This window comes from Stomoxys calcitrans, chromosome 4 (assembly GCF_963082655.1).
Source record: "Stomoxys calcitrans chromosome 4, idStoCalc2.1, whole genome shotgun sequence".
Classification (NCBI taxonomy): Eukaryota; Metazoa; Arthropoda; class Insecta; order Diptera; family Muscidae; genus Stomoxys; species Stomoxys calcitrans.
The window spans coordinates 118340355-118355145 of record NC_081555.1 but is presented as its reverse complement, the minus strand read 5'-3'; the positions used below and the strand labels follow the sequence as shown (position 1 = coordinate 118355145).

The 14791-nt window shown below is 37.3% G+C and overlaps 1 protein-coding gene and 1 long non-coding RNA gene across 3 annotated transcripts in view; one reads left to right on the top strand and one right to left on the bottom strand.

The window, feature by feature from the left end:
* Nucleotides 1–14791, top strand: part of LOC106080881 (basic-leucine zipper transcription factor A) — a 433190-nt gene that overhangs the window by 151536 nt on the left and 266863 nt on the right. The gene's annotated exons all lie outside the window — the stretch shown is intronic.
* The window catches only part of LOC131996710 (uncharacterized), a 329687-nt gene that overhangs the window by 201229 nt on the left and 113667 nt on the right, over nucleotides 1–14791 (bottom strand). The window contains exon 2 of the long non-coding RNA XR_009397943.1: nucleotides 6893–6982. This is a non-coding gene — a long non-coding RNA (uncharacterized LOC131996710). The remainder of the gene's footprint in view (nucleotides 1–6892; nucleotides 6983–14791) is intronic.

Here is a 14791-nt window from a genome sequence, read left to right as displayed (position 1 = left end):
GTCGATTTGGTAGCTATATCCAAATATAGACCCATCTGAACTATATCCAAATCTGGAGCGATCTAGGCCAAATTGCAGAAAGATGTCGAAGGGCCTAACATAATTTACTGTCCCAAATTTCAGCGACATCGGACAATAAATACTGTCCCAAATTTTGGCTAAATCGGACAATAAATGCGCCTTTTATGGGCCCAAGCCCTTCAATCGAGAGATCGCTCTATATGGCAGCTATATTTAAATATGGACAGATCTGGGCCAAATTGGGGAAGGACGTCGAAGGGCCTAACAAAACCACACTGTCCCAAATTTCGGCGACATCGGAAAATAAGTGCGCCTTTTGTTGGTCCTTAACCTTAAATCGAGAGATCGGTCTAATGGCAGCTATATCCAAATCTGAACCGATCGGGGCCAAATTCCGGAAAGATTTCGAGGGTCCTAACACAACTCACTATCCCAAATTTCGGTGACATCGGACAATAAATGCGCCTTTTGTGGGCCCAAAAACTTAAATCGAGAGATCGGTTAATATGGCAGCTATATACTAATCTGGACCGATCTAGGCCAATTGCAGAAAGATTTCGAGAGGCCTAATGGAACTTACTGTTGCAAATTTCGGCGACGGCGAACAATAAATGCCCCTTTCGTGGGCACAAAACCTTAAACTCAGAAATCGGTCTATATGGCAGCTATATCCGATCGGGGCAAAATTTCGGAAGAATTTCGAGGGTCCTAACACTACTCACTGTCCCAAATTTCGGCGACATCGGTTAAAAGATACGCCTTTTATGGGCCCAAGACCTTAAATCGAGAGATCGGTCTATATGACAGCCATATCAAAATCTGGATCGATCGGAGCGAAATTGAAGAGGAATATCAACTGGTCTAACACAACTCGCTGGTCCTAATTTCAGCAAAATCGGATAATAAATGAGGCTATTATGGGCCTAAGACTCGAATCGGCGGATCGGTCTATATGGGGGCTATATCAAGATATAGTCCCATATAGCCCATCTTCGAACTTAACCTGCTTATGAACAAAAACAGACTCTGTGGAAAGTTTCAGGCCAATATCTTTATTTTTAAAGACTGTAGCGTGATTTCAACATACAGACGGACAGACGGGCGGACGGACATTGATAGATTGATAGTCTTAGATTTTTACGACGATACTTTATAGTGTCGGAAATGGATATTTCGACGTGTTGTAAATGGAATGACAAAATTAATATACCCTCTATTCTTCGGTGGTGGGTATAAAAATTCTCCTTTGTAGCTTGGTACGGTTTAATATACACTGTACTGGTATTTTTCACATTATCAAGTACCGCCATGCGTATACGTAACGTATACTTTGTTTGACAACAATATGCCTCATACGCCATGGTGTACTTGAACAATTATTTTATGGAATTCATTCAACGGACGATTTATGCATCAACAGCATTTCGAAGACATTTTATAGCTTTACCGTGGGCGGTGAACACTGGTCGCCTGTTGTGTACAATATTTTGTACTGCTTGCTGCAGTCCCACACTCATACACCAAGTCCAAATAGAATTCGTAAAATTCACCAAAAAATATATCAACTAAAAACTAGAGACTTACAATTTTTTTGCCGGTTTAGCAAAGGTTTGTGATACACGTTTTACAAAACAAAACTTTTTAAAGGGTATGCATACAAGAAGTCTTACAAAATTGTGACTGGCATATCTAAAAAATAAGAAATGACGCCTACATGCTTTTTCATTTATGTCCCAATGGGGAGAGACACAGGGTGTTTTACCAAGAAAATGAATACCACTAGCACTATTGTACCCATTGCGCCCCTGTCGGTAAGGACTAAGACTATGACTGTATGGAGGCGCTGAAATGAGAGGACGGGTGGCAACGGCTCCTGCTCCAAAATGATGTCATTGAATCTTTCCCTGTAACCAATTTTAAGCTACATCTCTTTCGAAACATTTTACGCATGGTTAAGGTTGTTTGCCAAAATTTCGAGCTTAAAGTATGTTTGACTAAAAAGAACGCTATTTATTTAATTAAAACGTCTTAAAGCGACAAACAAACAAAAATAAGAATATAAACAACCACAATTGCAAAATAACGCAAGAAAAAAGAAAAAGACTTTTGCTTTTCATGTCAAGAGGAAAACCAAAGAAAAATCCCAAAATGTGACACGGTTGTTTCAAAACGTTTTTTTTTTTTTTTCTTAAATTTTGCATAAGACCTCACCAAAAACAACAAATGAAAAACCCTCATGTAGACAGGTGCCACAAAAGTTTCAAAAAGTTTTTCCTCTACACCAGCTTGTTTGTTTGTTTTATGCTGTTTTCTCAATTTTGGACTACTTCATCATCATCTACGTCTTTTTCCAGCCATAAACACGAAATTTATCAAATTATTTTCCAGTGTTAAAACGACGAAAGTATTTTTCTGTTGTCGACTTCAACTATGGCCACGGCCAACAACGACAATGATGACGAGCGACGGCGACAGTATTTTTTTTTTTTTTTTTTTTTTTTTGGATTAATCCTCTATTTCCGCGCCGAATATTTGGCAATGCCGTCGTACCATTGGCAAGATGATAAAAGTAATATGAAATGGGACAAAAAACCCATTTGCCTTGCAAACAAGGAAAAAGAGAAAACTTCATCCTTTACTTTGGATTTCAATGAAATGTTTTCAACTTTCTTTAAACCTAAAGAATTCTTGTCAGCTGTGCAAAATGCCAAATGAAAAATGAAAACAACAACAACAGCAACAGCACTTAAACAAGAGTCAAAACGAGGTCAGATGAAAGAGGAGCGGATTATGATTTGAAAATATTAAACCGATACAATTTTATTTAACCAACATTTAAGTTCTTTCACTAAAAGCTTATCAAAAAAAAAAAATCACTAAAATTTTCTTTAAAGAAAATTTCACTGAAATTTTGTCTTTAGAGAAAATTTCACTGAAATTTTGTCTTTAGAGAAAATTTCACTGAAATTTTGTCTTTAGAGAAAATTTCACTGAAATTTTGTCTTTAGAGAAAATTTCACTGAAATTTTAACTTTAGAGAAAATTTCACTGAAATTTTGTCTTTAGAGAAAATTTTACTGAAATTTTGTCTTTAGAGAAAATTTCACTGAAATTTTGTATTTCGAGAAAATTTCACTGAAATTTTGTATTTCGAGAAAATTTCACTGAAATTTTGTATTTCGAGAAAATTTCACTGAAATGTTGTCTTTAGAGAAAATTTCGCTGAAATTTTGTCTTTAGGGAAAATTTCAGTGAAATTTTGTCTTTAGAGAAAATTTCACTGAAATTTTGTCTTTAGAGAGAATTTCACTGAAATTTTGTTTTTAGAGAAAATTTCACTGAAATTTTGTTTTTAGAGAAAATTTCACTGAAATTTTGTCTTTAGAGAAAATTTCGCTGAAATTTTGTCTTTAGAGAAAATTTCACTGAAATTTTGTCTTTAGAGAAAATTTCACTGAAATTTTGTCTTTAGAGAAAATTTCACTGAAATTTTGTCTTTAGAGAAAATTTCACTGAAATTTTGTCTTTAGAGAAAATTTCACTGAAATTTTGTCTTTAGAGAAAATTTCACTGAAATTTTGTCTTTAGAGAAAATTTCACTGAAATTTTGTCTTTAGAGAAAATTTCACTGAAATTTTGTCTTTAGAGAAAATTTCACTGAAATTTTGTCTTTAGAGAAAATTTCACGGAAATTTTGTCTTTAGAGAAAATTTCACTGAAATTTTGTCTTTAGAGAAAATTTCACTGAAATTTTGTCTTTAGAGAAAATTTCACTGAAATTTTGTCTTTAGAGAAAATTTCACTGAAATTTTGTCTTTAGAGAAAATTTCACTGAAATTTTGTCTTTAGAGAAAATTTCACTGAAATTTTGTCTTTAGAGAAAATTTCACTGAAATTTGTCTTTAGAGAAAATTTCACTGAAATTTTGTCTTTAGAGAAAATTTCACTGAAATTTTGTCTTTAGAGAAAATTTCACTGAAATTTTGTCTTTAGAGAAAATTTCACTGAAATTTTGTCTTTAGAGAAAATTTCACTGAAATTTTGTCTTTAGAGAAAATTTCACTGAAATTTTGTCTTTAGAGAAAATTTCACTGAAATTTTGTCTTTAGAGAAAATTTCACTGAAATTTTGTCTTTAGAGAAAATTTCACTGAAATTTTGTCTTTAGAGAAATTTTTTCAGAAATTTTGTCTTTAGAGAAAATTTCACTGAAATTTTGTCTTTAGAGAAAATTTCACTGAAATTTTGTCTTTAGAGAAAATTTCACTGAAATTTTGCCTTTAGAGAAAATTTCACTGAAATTTTTTCTTTAGAGAAAATTTCACTGAAATTTTTTCTTTAGAGAAAGTTTCACTGAAATTTTGTCATTAGAGAAAATTATGGGAAAATTTCACTAAAATTTTGTCTTTAGAGAAAATTTCACTGAAATCGGCCTTCCCTGGCAAACCAACACGTTTTTTTAAAGGTTGTAGTAATAGAAGACGCATTGCTCTCAGGTTTATTGGGAGGCTTGGTGCGAATCATCCTAAGACTCTCACTAATAGGGAGAGAGACTCCCTACATTGGACTCAGGGATTCGCTGCACAGGCTACCCTAAAAACTACACTTCTAGATTCGGAAACTGAACCGCAGTCAGCCAAAAGGCTGCGGTCACCTGGAGGGCATCCCATACCTAAATGAACTAAGACGAACAAGTGTAAGATGGGTCCAAGAAACTTTGCTAATGTCGATAGGGACAGTTTGGTGATGGCAGTTGTCGAGAAGGGAAAAGAACAGGGCTGAATACCTAGGAATAATTGGAGTGGGATAGTCAATGAGCAGTCATCAGTATACTCCGATGTCCTTGCGGAATTTCGTGGGTCACCCTCAGTTTGTGACGATGCAGGCTGGTATCGGGACCGACCTGACGATTGGAAGATTGGATGAGTCTGATGGTGACCGAAGACATCCAGTATTCGTACTGAACTGCTGCTGTCTTGCAGACCTCAAAAAGTCTGAAGGGGTTGTATCCTACGTATTCAACAAGTTGAAACTAAAGGTCTATGTAGGCGGTGGGGGTGGGGAATCAGGGGACGACTCAGCAGTTGTTGCTGAACACTTGCCCGAGGAACTATTGACCACTTCGCTAAAGTCTGGCGGATTGCAGGAGCCTGAAAATCCCCTTGCCACAATCGAGACAGAAGGGTAAGGCATCCAAACGGGGCCCGACAAGCCCTGTGTGGGTGGGTCACAAAGTTGGTCTGGGCTAAAAGTGTGCGCCAACGGCAAAGCAAGGAACTCAAAAAGTACTTCGACAGCAGCAGCTAGTGAAGCATCTAAGGAGGAATCGTCCACACCGCAAATGTCAAGTCTTCTGAGGAAGAGTGGTTCCACAGCTTTCTCCCCTGCCCCAGGATGCGTACGGAAGATCATCATGATAAGATCTTTCGAATCTTGTGAGGATGAACTCCTGAAGGAATCAGAAGACGAGGCTAACACAACAGTGGTTAAAGTTCTGAATCCTGACTGTGGTCCTGCTTATCCAAGAACCATGGGTGTGTGGAGGAATGGTTCGCGTACTAAGAATTTCGGTATTTAAACTACTCAGGGGTACGGACAATAAGAGACACTCTTGCAAAGAGTAGTCGAAACGTTTTTCTTCTTCCGTAGCTAAGCACTGAAGATTTAGTAGTAGCCAGCCTTGAAATAAACAAGTTTCATTACCGACTAGCTTCCCTATATATGGCACACGATTCAGAGAAGACGCCTTCAAACCTTAAGTCGCTGGTTGAAAAGCTTAACTTTGTATCGGAAGATATAAGCGTAAGAATATAAGACTGGAAAGTTTTGGATGAACACAGCTTCTCTGATCATCGTTTTATTAGTTTCAGCCTTGGAGAAACTACTGCAGAATTGGCGCTCGGCTAAACAGAGGAAAGGCAGTTTGGGATAAATTTCGGCGCAAATTCTGCACGTCTGACCCTTCTAGACCAGAAAAGGAGGTGGAAACTGCGGAGGATATAGACATAATGGTCAAGCGGTTCAAGAAGGCCCTGAATGACACACTTGACTCCACAGAGACAGCCATGGTGGACCCCAGAGCGGTTGATCTAAGGAAGGACTACAGAAAACTCTTGAACACAGTGAAAGCCATAAGTGCACTACACGGTTGGGACATCTATAAGGCTGAGCTAAGAAAATATAAGGGTGTGTTGCTAAAGGCTCAGGACAAATCATGGGTGGAACTCTGTGTCTCCGTGGAGGATACATTGATACACATTTCCCGGGAAATTATCCAACGGACAACGTGGCGCCAGAAGAGGTTGGGGTCTGAATCGAAAATCGTTTGGGCGATGAGAGGTTTCGACTCCCGTAAGTCGCCAGGACCTGATGATGTATCACCGGTTGAATTTCAAGCTGTGACTGATAAACTGGATCCCTGGCTTAGGGAGATATACTCTGCTTGTATCAGAATGTCATATATATGCATGGAGTAGAGGGACACGAATGTAATTTTCATTTCGAAAGCAGGAAAACCCTAACACACGAAGGCGAAAGATTTCCGTAAAAGGCTGTTTCAGTGGACTTGCCCTTACAAAATGCATGCTGTTTCCACGCCAGGCGATCTCCAGGGATCTTTGCCCTAAGATATGTTTCTATCAATGTCTCAAGAGTCTTCAGCAAAAAGGATGAAAGACAGACTGTCAACCTTTATGTTGAAATTTTGTTTTATCAGAAAATTTTACTGAAGAAAATTGTACTAAAAATTTAACTGAAGGAAATTTTACTAAAAAATATTACTTTAAAGAAAAATTTTACTTAAATACTAGTGGATTTATTACTAGTTCATTTAATCTTATGCTACTACATTTAACCAAAATTTCCATACTAACCTGCGTTCACAGCTTTTAATTTTGTAGAAAACTTCCGCGAAAATACTCTTCGAAAATTGTTATACGTCCATAAATATTTGGTTGCCAAAACTGTAAAAATATAACAAAAACACAAAGAAAATTGAGATGAAAATATAAAATAAACAACTACAACAACGGTAAGAGTTAGGGAAAATCAGTGAAACTGTTAAAAGCAAAAAGTTGCTAGACATAATTAATTTTGCGAAAATGTTCATCTCGTTGTTTAGAGTTACTCAAAACTTGTAATGCTCTTTCGCAGCATAAAAGATTTACTATGCAATGGATTTATGTTTGCTGTTTTCCATTTTTTTTTTTCTGTGAAGTTTTTCAGACATCCCCATAATCACTGACTGGCCCACCCACCACCATTTGTGTTGTTGCACCATTGTCTTGAATTGCAGAGTGAAAGAGAAAGGCCTTGGCTCTGGCAATACAACGTTAAATGTGTATCCGCTAAAGTGGCGCACTTGGATGTGGATGGGCGGAAGACATGGTTGCCCTTTTTAGCGGAAGTCTACATTGTTGAGTCTCCTAAGTTCTGATGATGGAATTCGTTTTCACAAAACTACTTCATGCAATTATGCAAGACAGTTTTAATTGCCCTAAGAAATTGCATAAGACTCAAAAGTGAATTGCTGTTCTCTAATTAAGACCCAAGAACGCTTATTTTGTTATTGTGCTGAATTACTTTGGCCAGGCAAAATGCAAAAGGCACTTTTAGAAATAAGGACAAGACTTAATTTGGGTAAACGAAAACAAGTGCACTGAAACGAAAGCCATAAAGGTCATGAACAATACGTAAATTTATGCCCAAGAAAAAAATGCATTTTGTCTAAAAACAAAGTATGTCAACGCAAAGTCCAAATTTCTGTAATATTTTTCTACAGACGAAATTTCGGTTAAAGACAAAATTTCAATGAAAATAATGCAAATTTGCCCATGAACTTTCCACTAAAACACACGGGCAAACTTCTCACATATTAATGAGTGCTGTTTGAGTTAAGTTTATGTTCAATGATAAGGGACCTCCTTTTAATAGCCCTACGGGGTGCAGCAGTGCCACACCTCTTTATTTAGAAATCTTACATGGCTGCCATACAAAATGGTAAGGACCTCATAAATAACGCCATCATTAGGAGGGAAAAACCACCGCTGAACACTTTTTCTGATGATCTCGACAGGATTCGAACCCAAAAGTTCAGCGTCATAGGCTAGCCTCCTCAATGAAATAAATATCAAAAACAAAATTGCAGTGATATTTTCCCTAAACACAAAATTTCAGTGAAATTTTTTCCATTGAATACATTTGCTCTAAAGGGCAAATTTTAGCAAAAATTTTCTTTAAAGACAATATATTGGGTTGCCCAAAAAGTAATTGCGGATTTTTTAAAAGAAAGTAAATGCATTTTTAATAAAACTTAGAATGAACTTTAATCAAATATACTTTTTTACACTTTTTTTTCTAAAGCAAGCTAAAAGTAACAGCTGATAACTGACAGAAGAAAGAATGCAATTACAGAGTCACAAGCTGTAAAAAATTTGTCAACGCCGACTATATGAAAAATCCGCAATTACTTTTTGGGCAACACAATATCAGATAAAAATCAAAATCCAGTGAATTTCAAACTAAAGACGTAATTTCAGTGATATTTTTTCTCAAAATGCAAATGAAATTTTTTCTGAAGTCATAAGAAACCAATTTTGATGGTCCTCATCGGATGTCTTTAGATGGGTTATTAGACAATCCGTATCAAATTTCGAGCAAATACGTTGAACTTTACCTTAATTGAATAAGACAGAACATCTGTTCGACTAACCGAACGAAGGATAGCGTTCCAAGCGCCTCGATCTTCTGCGATCATTCTTAAATCTCTCACAGTTTCGAAGAGTCTCCCACCACTTGATCACTTGATATTTCCATTGGGCTTTTGGTCTTCCCGGTTGGCGTGAACCACAGTGTTTGCCTTCAAAAAACTTTTTTGCTGGAGCTTCTTCATCCATTCTGACAACATGGCCTAGCCATCGCAGCCATTGTATTTTGATACCTGTTACTATGCTATAGTCGTCATACAGCTCATAAAGCTCCTGGTTGATACGACGCCTATATTCTCCCTTAACGCAAACTGGTCCATATATTTTACGAAGAATCTTTCTCTCAAATACTCCAAGCACTGCCTCATCTGCTTTCATAAGCACCCATGCTTCAGAACCATATAACAACACGGGTAGTATCAGTGTCTTGTATAGTGTCATCTTCGTCTGTCGAGAGGTGGCCTTGTTTCTAAACTGCTTACTTAGTCCAAAGTAGCATCTGTTTGCCAGTATTATTCTTCGCTTTATCTCAAAATTGGTGTCATTCGTTTCGGCTACGGCGGTGCCGAGGTAGATAAAGTTACTGACGTCTCAAAGTTGTGGTTCCCAACTTTCTCCATTTTCTTTACCTTCTTCTGTGCAAGGCTTTTTGGGAGTTGAAATCATCAATTTCGTCTTATTTCCATTTACTACCAGACCCATTTTCACTGACTCTCTTTCGATTCTTTCAAAGGCTGCAGTTACTACTTCCGGTGACCGACCGATGATATCGATGTCGTCGGCATAGGCGAGTAGCATGTGTTCTCTTGTTATTAGTGTGCCATATCTTTTCACATATGCATCTCGTAAAATCTTCTCCAACAGGATATTAAAGGGATCACACGATAGGCTGTCTCCTTGTCTGAAACCTCGTTTGGTAGTGAATGGTTCGGAGAGATTTTTTGCTATTTTTACTGTGGAACGGGTATCAGCAATTGTCATACTGCAGAGTCTTATTAATTATGCAGGGATACCAAACTCAGACATGGCTTGAAATACCTTTAAACGTAAAGGAGTATCAAAGGCGGCTTTGTAGTTAACAAAAAGATGGTAGGTGTTGATTTGTCCTTCTCGGGTCTTTTCCAGGATTGGCGCAGTGTGAATATCTGGTCTAGGGTGGATATACCAGGTCTAAAGCCGCATTGATATGTCCCAATTATCTCATTGACTTTAGGTTTTAATCTTTCACACAGTACGCTCGAGAGTATCTTGTATGCGATGGGGAGGAGACTTATGCCTCAGTAATTGGCACATTCCGTCTTGTCTCCTTTCTTGTGTACGGGACATAGTATGCTGAGGTTCCTGTATGCGTTCTTCTAGCCAGATTGTGTATGCGTTCTTCTAGCCAGATTGTGCAGATAAGCTGATGCATATGCTTTATCAGCGTGTCGCCTCCGGTCTTAAATAGTTCAGCGAGTAACCCGTCGGCTCCTGCTGCCTTATTGTTCTTTAGTCGGGTCACTGCTACTTGGACCTCATTCTGACTAGGAGGTAAACATTCTATACCATCATCAGGGATTGGTTCTGCGGTATCCTCTTCGCCTCCCAGAACGATTTTAAAATCATGGGCGGGGCAGCGGTCATATTCTTTCTCTAGGCGCTCGTAGAATATATCCTTGGTCTGCTCGTCCTTGTCTTCCGTTGGGGCATGGGCACAAATAAGGCTGATGTTGAAGAATTTGTCTTTTATGCGGATTGTGGCTAGCCTCTCATCCGCCGGAGTAAAGCTGGAGACAAGGTGTTTTAGTCTCCCACTAACCACAAATCCACAGCCAAATTCATGCCTCGTGTTATGGCAGCTTTAGTATATTTCGTCAATATTTGGTGTTGTAGTGGCGCCATTCCCAGCCCATCGCACTTTCTGTATAGCGGTTATATCTGTCTTGTAATTCTCTCATTCACCAGCGAACGCGTATTCTGCACCTTCTCTAAAGAGAGTTCGGACATTCCAGGTGCAGATCCGTAAATCATGGTTCTTTTTTCGTTTGCGTGGGTCGTCAACGTTAGCGGGGTCCGGTTTTGCTATACCTTTTTTTCTAGTGATTCCCATAGTTTTCCGGGGGCGGGTTAATGGCCCAGCGCCCCAAACGCATGGGTTTTGTGGGATCCCACATGTATCACTCGCTGTCGCGAGCCGCGCTCCAAGATCCGACGCTCGCCTTCAGCTGCCCTTAACCTGGAGGGCGGAGGGCGTTGTAGCGAGCCGCTTGCTCCAAGATCCGACAATTTTAGTGAAATTTTCTTTAAAGACAAAAATTTCAGTGACATTTTCTCTAAAGACAAAAATTTCAGTGACATTTTCTCTAAAGACAAAATTTTAGTGAAATTTTCTCTAAAGACAAAATTTTAGTGAAATTTTCTCTAAAAACAAAATTTTAATAAAATTTTCTCGAAAGACAAAATTTCAGCGAAATTTCCTTTAAAGACAAAGTTTCAGTGAAATTTTCTCTAAAGACGAAATTTCAGTGAAATTTTCTCTGAAGACGAAATTTAGTGAAATTTTCTCTAAAGACGAAATTTCAGTGAAATTTTCTCTAAAGAGGAAATTTCAGTGAAATTTTCTCTAAAGACGAAATTTCAGTGAAATTTTCTCTAAAGACGAAATTTCAGTGAAATTTTCTCTAAGGACAAAATTTCAGTGAAATTTTCTCTAAAGACAAAATTTTAGTGAAATTTTCTCTAAAGACAAAATTTCAGTGTCATTTTCTCTAAAGACAAAATTTTAGTGAAATTTTCTCTAAAGACGAAATTTCGGTGAAATTTTCTCTAAAGACGAAATTTCGGTGAAATTTTCTCTAAAGACAAAATTTTAGTGAAATTTTCTCTAAAGACAAAATTTTAGTGAAATTTTCTCTAAAGACAAAATTTTAGTGAAATTTTCTCTAAAGACAAAAATTTCAGTGACATTTTCTCTAAAGACAAAAATTTCAGTGACATTTTCTCTAAAGACAAAATTTCAGTGAAATTTTCTCTAAGGACAAAATTTTGTTGAAATTTACTCTAAAGACAAAATTTCGTTGAAATTTTCTCTAAAGACAAAATTTCGTTGAAATTTTCTCTAAAGATAAAATTTCAGTGAAATTTTCTCTAAAGACAAAATTTCAGTGAAATTTTCTCTAAAGACAAAATTTCAGTGAAATTTTCTCTAAAGACAAAATTTCAGTGAAATTTTCTTTAAAGACAAAGTTTTAGTAAAATTTTCTCTAAAGACGAAATTTCAGTGAAATTTTCTTGAAAGGCAAAATTTCAGTGTAATTTTCTCTAAAGACGAAATTTCAGTGAAATTTTCTCCAAAGACAAAATTTCAGGGAAATTTTCTCTAAAGACAAAATTTCAGTGAAATTTCTCTAAAGACGAAATTTCAGTGAAATTTTCTCTAACGAGGAAATTTCAGTGAAATTTTCTCTAAAGACGAAATTTCAGTGAAATTTTCTCTAAAAACAAAATTTCAGTGAAATTTTCTCTAAAGAAAGAAACAAACAAAAATATTATTTTATGTAAAAATTGATTTATATTTTCCTGATGTTTTAAATGTATTCCAGATTCTGGTTCCTGTATCTCTTTCCCAGAAAATTCAATTTATTTACTTTGAAAACTCCTTGTAATTAGTGTATTTAAAATCACCTTACTTTAATTTATCCATTTTTGTTTCTATTTATCTTCAAATTCATTAAGATTGTCAAAATGCATGGACAGTTAAGGTTGTTTTTGGCATAGTAACAAAAAACAAACTTCATATCAGCATGAGTCGAGTCGACTCCATTTTATAGGTAATTTATCATTCTTGCTTGCAAATGACACAGGGTTTTATACATGCCAAATTGTATTGCTCATCTGTCCAGGCGGAAAATCCCATCCATTGCCTTCCATTCATTAATAATCACTGGCCATTTTCCCCAGTATCCCTGGATGTTATGTATGCTCCTTTTACATCCTCATTGAGCATAGAGTTCCAAAAACTTGCATGCAAGACCAAATGGAAAAATTGCTTTAAAGTTTATTTAATTTCATTACCGGCACTTGAGTATGCCAGGCCGGAGGAGAAGAGAAATCCCCTACCAGTGCTTCGCTTAAATGTACTTTTAAATTATGTAGCTGAGGCAATCATTCTAGGAAATCACCTTATTTACATGTTACATCCTGAGCCAATGGGCAAATGAAAGCTGCCGAACAAAGTTTCTTTGAATGTGTGAGTGTCTGTTTTTGGTCGTGGTGACTGTAAATGTGTGCGAGCTGTAGCTCATCTAGTAAAAATGTTAAAAGGGGGAAATAAAAACAAAAAGCTCTCCTCAAAAAAATAGTACGTTGGTCTAGATTTAAAATTTCATGTGTTGTAATGACGTATAGCACACTTCACACACACCCTCATACCCACCCAAAAAGACAGAGACCCAAAACAGTGTTGGATGCGATGCCAAAAGGTTTAGGAAATGAAATATGCTCTTTAAATGGATAGTTTGTAGTTTTTATGAATTTAGTTTTAGTAAATGAAATTAACAGCTGAAATTGAGGCCAACTGGCAAAGAGCAAAGGACTTAATGTCAGTGTGTTAAACCAATTTGAAGTAAAACAAACAATGATGTAATTTCAAGAAATTACACCTCCATAGAACTCTTTAAGAAGCAAATTTCATTCAAATTGGGTTACAATTGGGGTTGATATCTCGCAAAATCGGTTTTTATTGAAATTTTATTCAAATATGAGCCAGTCCAAAAAGTTAGGTATGGGCAAGGTTTAAGTGACAGCCTGCTATTAGACTCGCTTAGACGTTTTCATCCATTGTGATACTACAGGAACAGAAGAAGGATGATGCCTTCTAGTTCCTACCGTTGAACCATCCAGATCGCTTTAAAAAGCCCAATAACTTGCGAATATTCACATCCGCTAATTCAGACAGGTTCCCAAAGAAATGAGAACCTAAAGTGGAACTCCTTCTGACTGACAGTGCGGGACACACACACATACAGAAGGTATTCTATAGCCTCTTCTTCTTCGATGTCCTAACAGCTTCTGCAAAAGTCGTTGCTGGCAACCTTTAGTATGTCAGCATGTCGACATGCTTTCCGATTAGACAGCGACCTGTCATGACGGACACAATGACTGAGACGCCAGTTCTAGCCAATGACAGCAAAACGGTAAACCACTTCAAGTCTATATTAGGCCACATTGTTTTGGAATGCTCACAGTCCCCTCTTTGTGACCATCTATCGTTCGTTGTACTTCAGGCCTGTTCCCGAAAACTTAGCTAATATGTCACTAGAGGCACACCCACAGATTCCAGTATCCCTGGAGTGTGTATGGTAGTTCCTAGTCTTACAAGCTCGTCCACTTTACTTATCCCTGGGGTATCTCTTTGGCCCGGCAGCCATTTCGTTGAGAGATCTGCGACAGTCGAGCGCGGTTTTTTATACCCACCACCGAAGGATGGGGGTATATTCATTTTGTCATTCCGTTTGCAACACATCGAAATATCCATTTCCGACCCTATAAAGTATATATATTCTTGATCAGCGTAAAAATCTAAGACGATCTAGACATGTCCGTCCGTCTGTCCGTCTGTCTGTTGAAATCACGCTACAGTCTTTAAAAATTGAGATATTGAGCTGAAATTTTGCACAGATTCTTTTTTTGTCTATAAGCAGGTTAAGTTCGAAGATGGGCTATATCGGACTTTATCTTGATATAGCCCCCATATAGACCGATCCGCCGATTTAGGGTCTTAGGCCCATAAAAGCCACATTTATTATCCGATTTTGCTGAAATTTGGGACAGTGAGTTGATTTGTGCCCTTCGACATCCTTCGTCAATTTGGCTCAGATCGGTCCAGATTTGGATATAGCTGCCATATAGACCGATCCTCAGATTTAGGGTCTTAGGCCCATAAAAGCCACATTTATTATCCGATTTTGCTGAAATTTGGGACAGTGAGTTGCGTTGAGCCCTTCGACATCCTTCGTCAATTTGGTCCAGATCGGTCCAAATTTGGATATAGCTGCCATATAGACCGATCCTCCGATTTATGGTCTT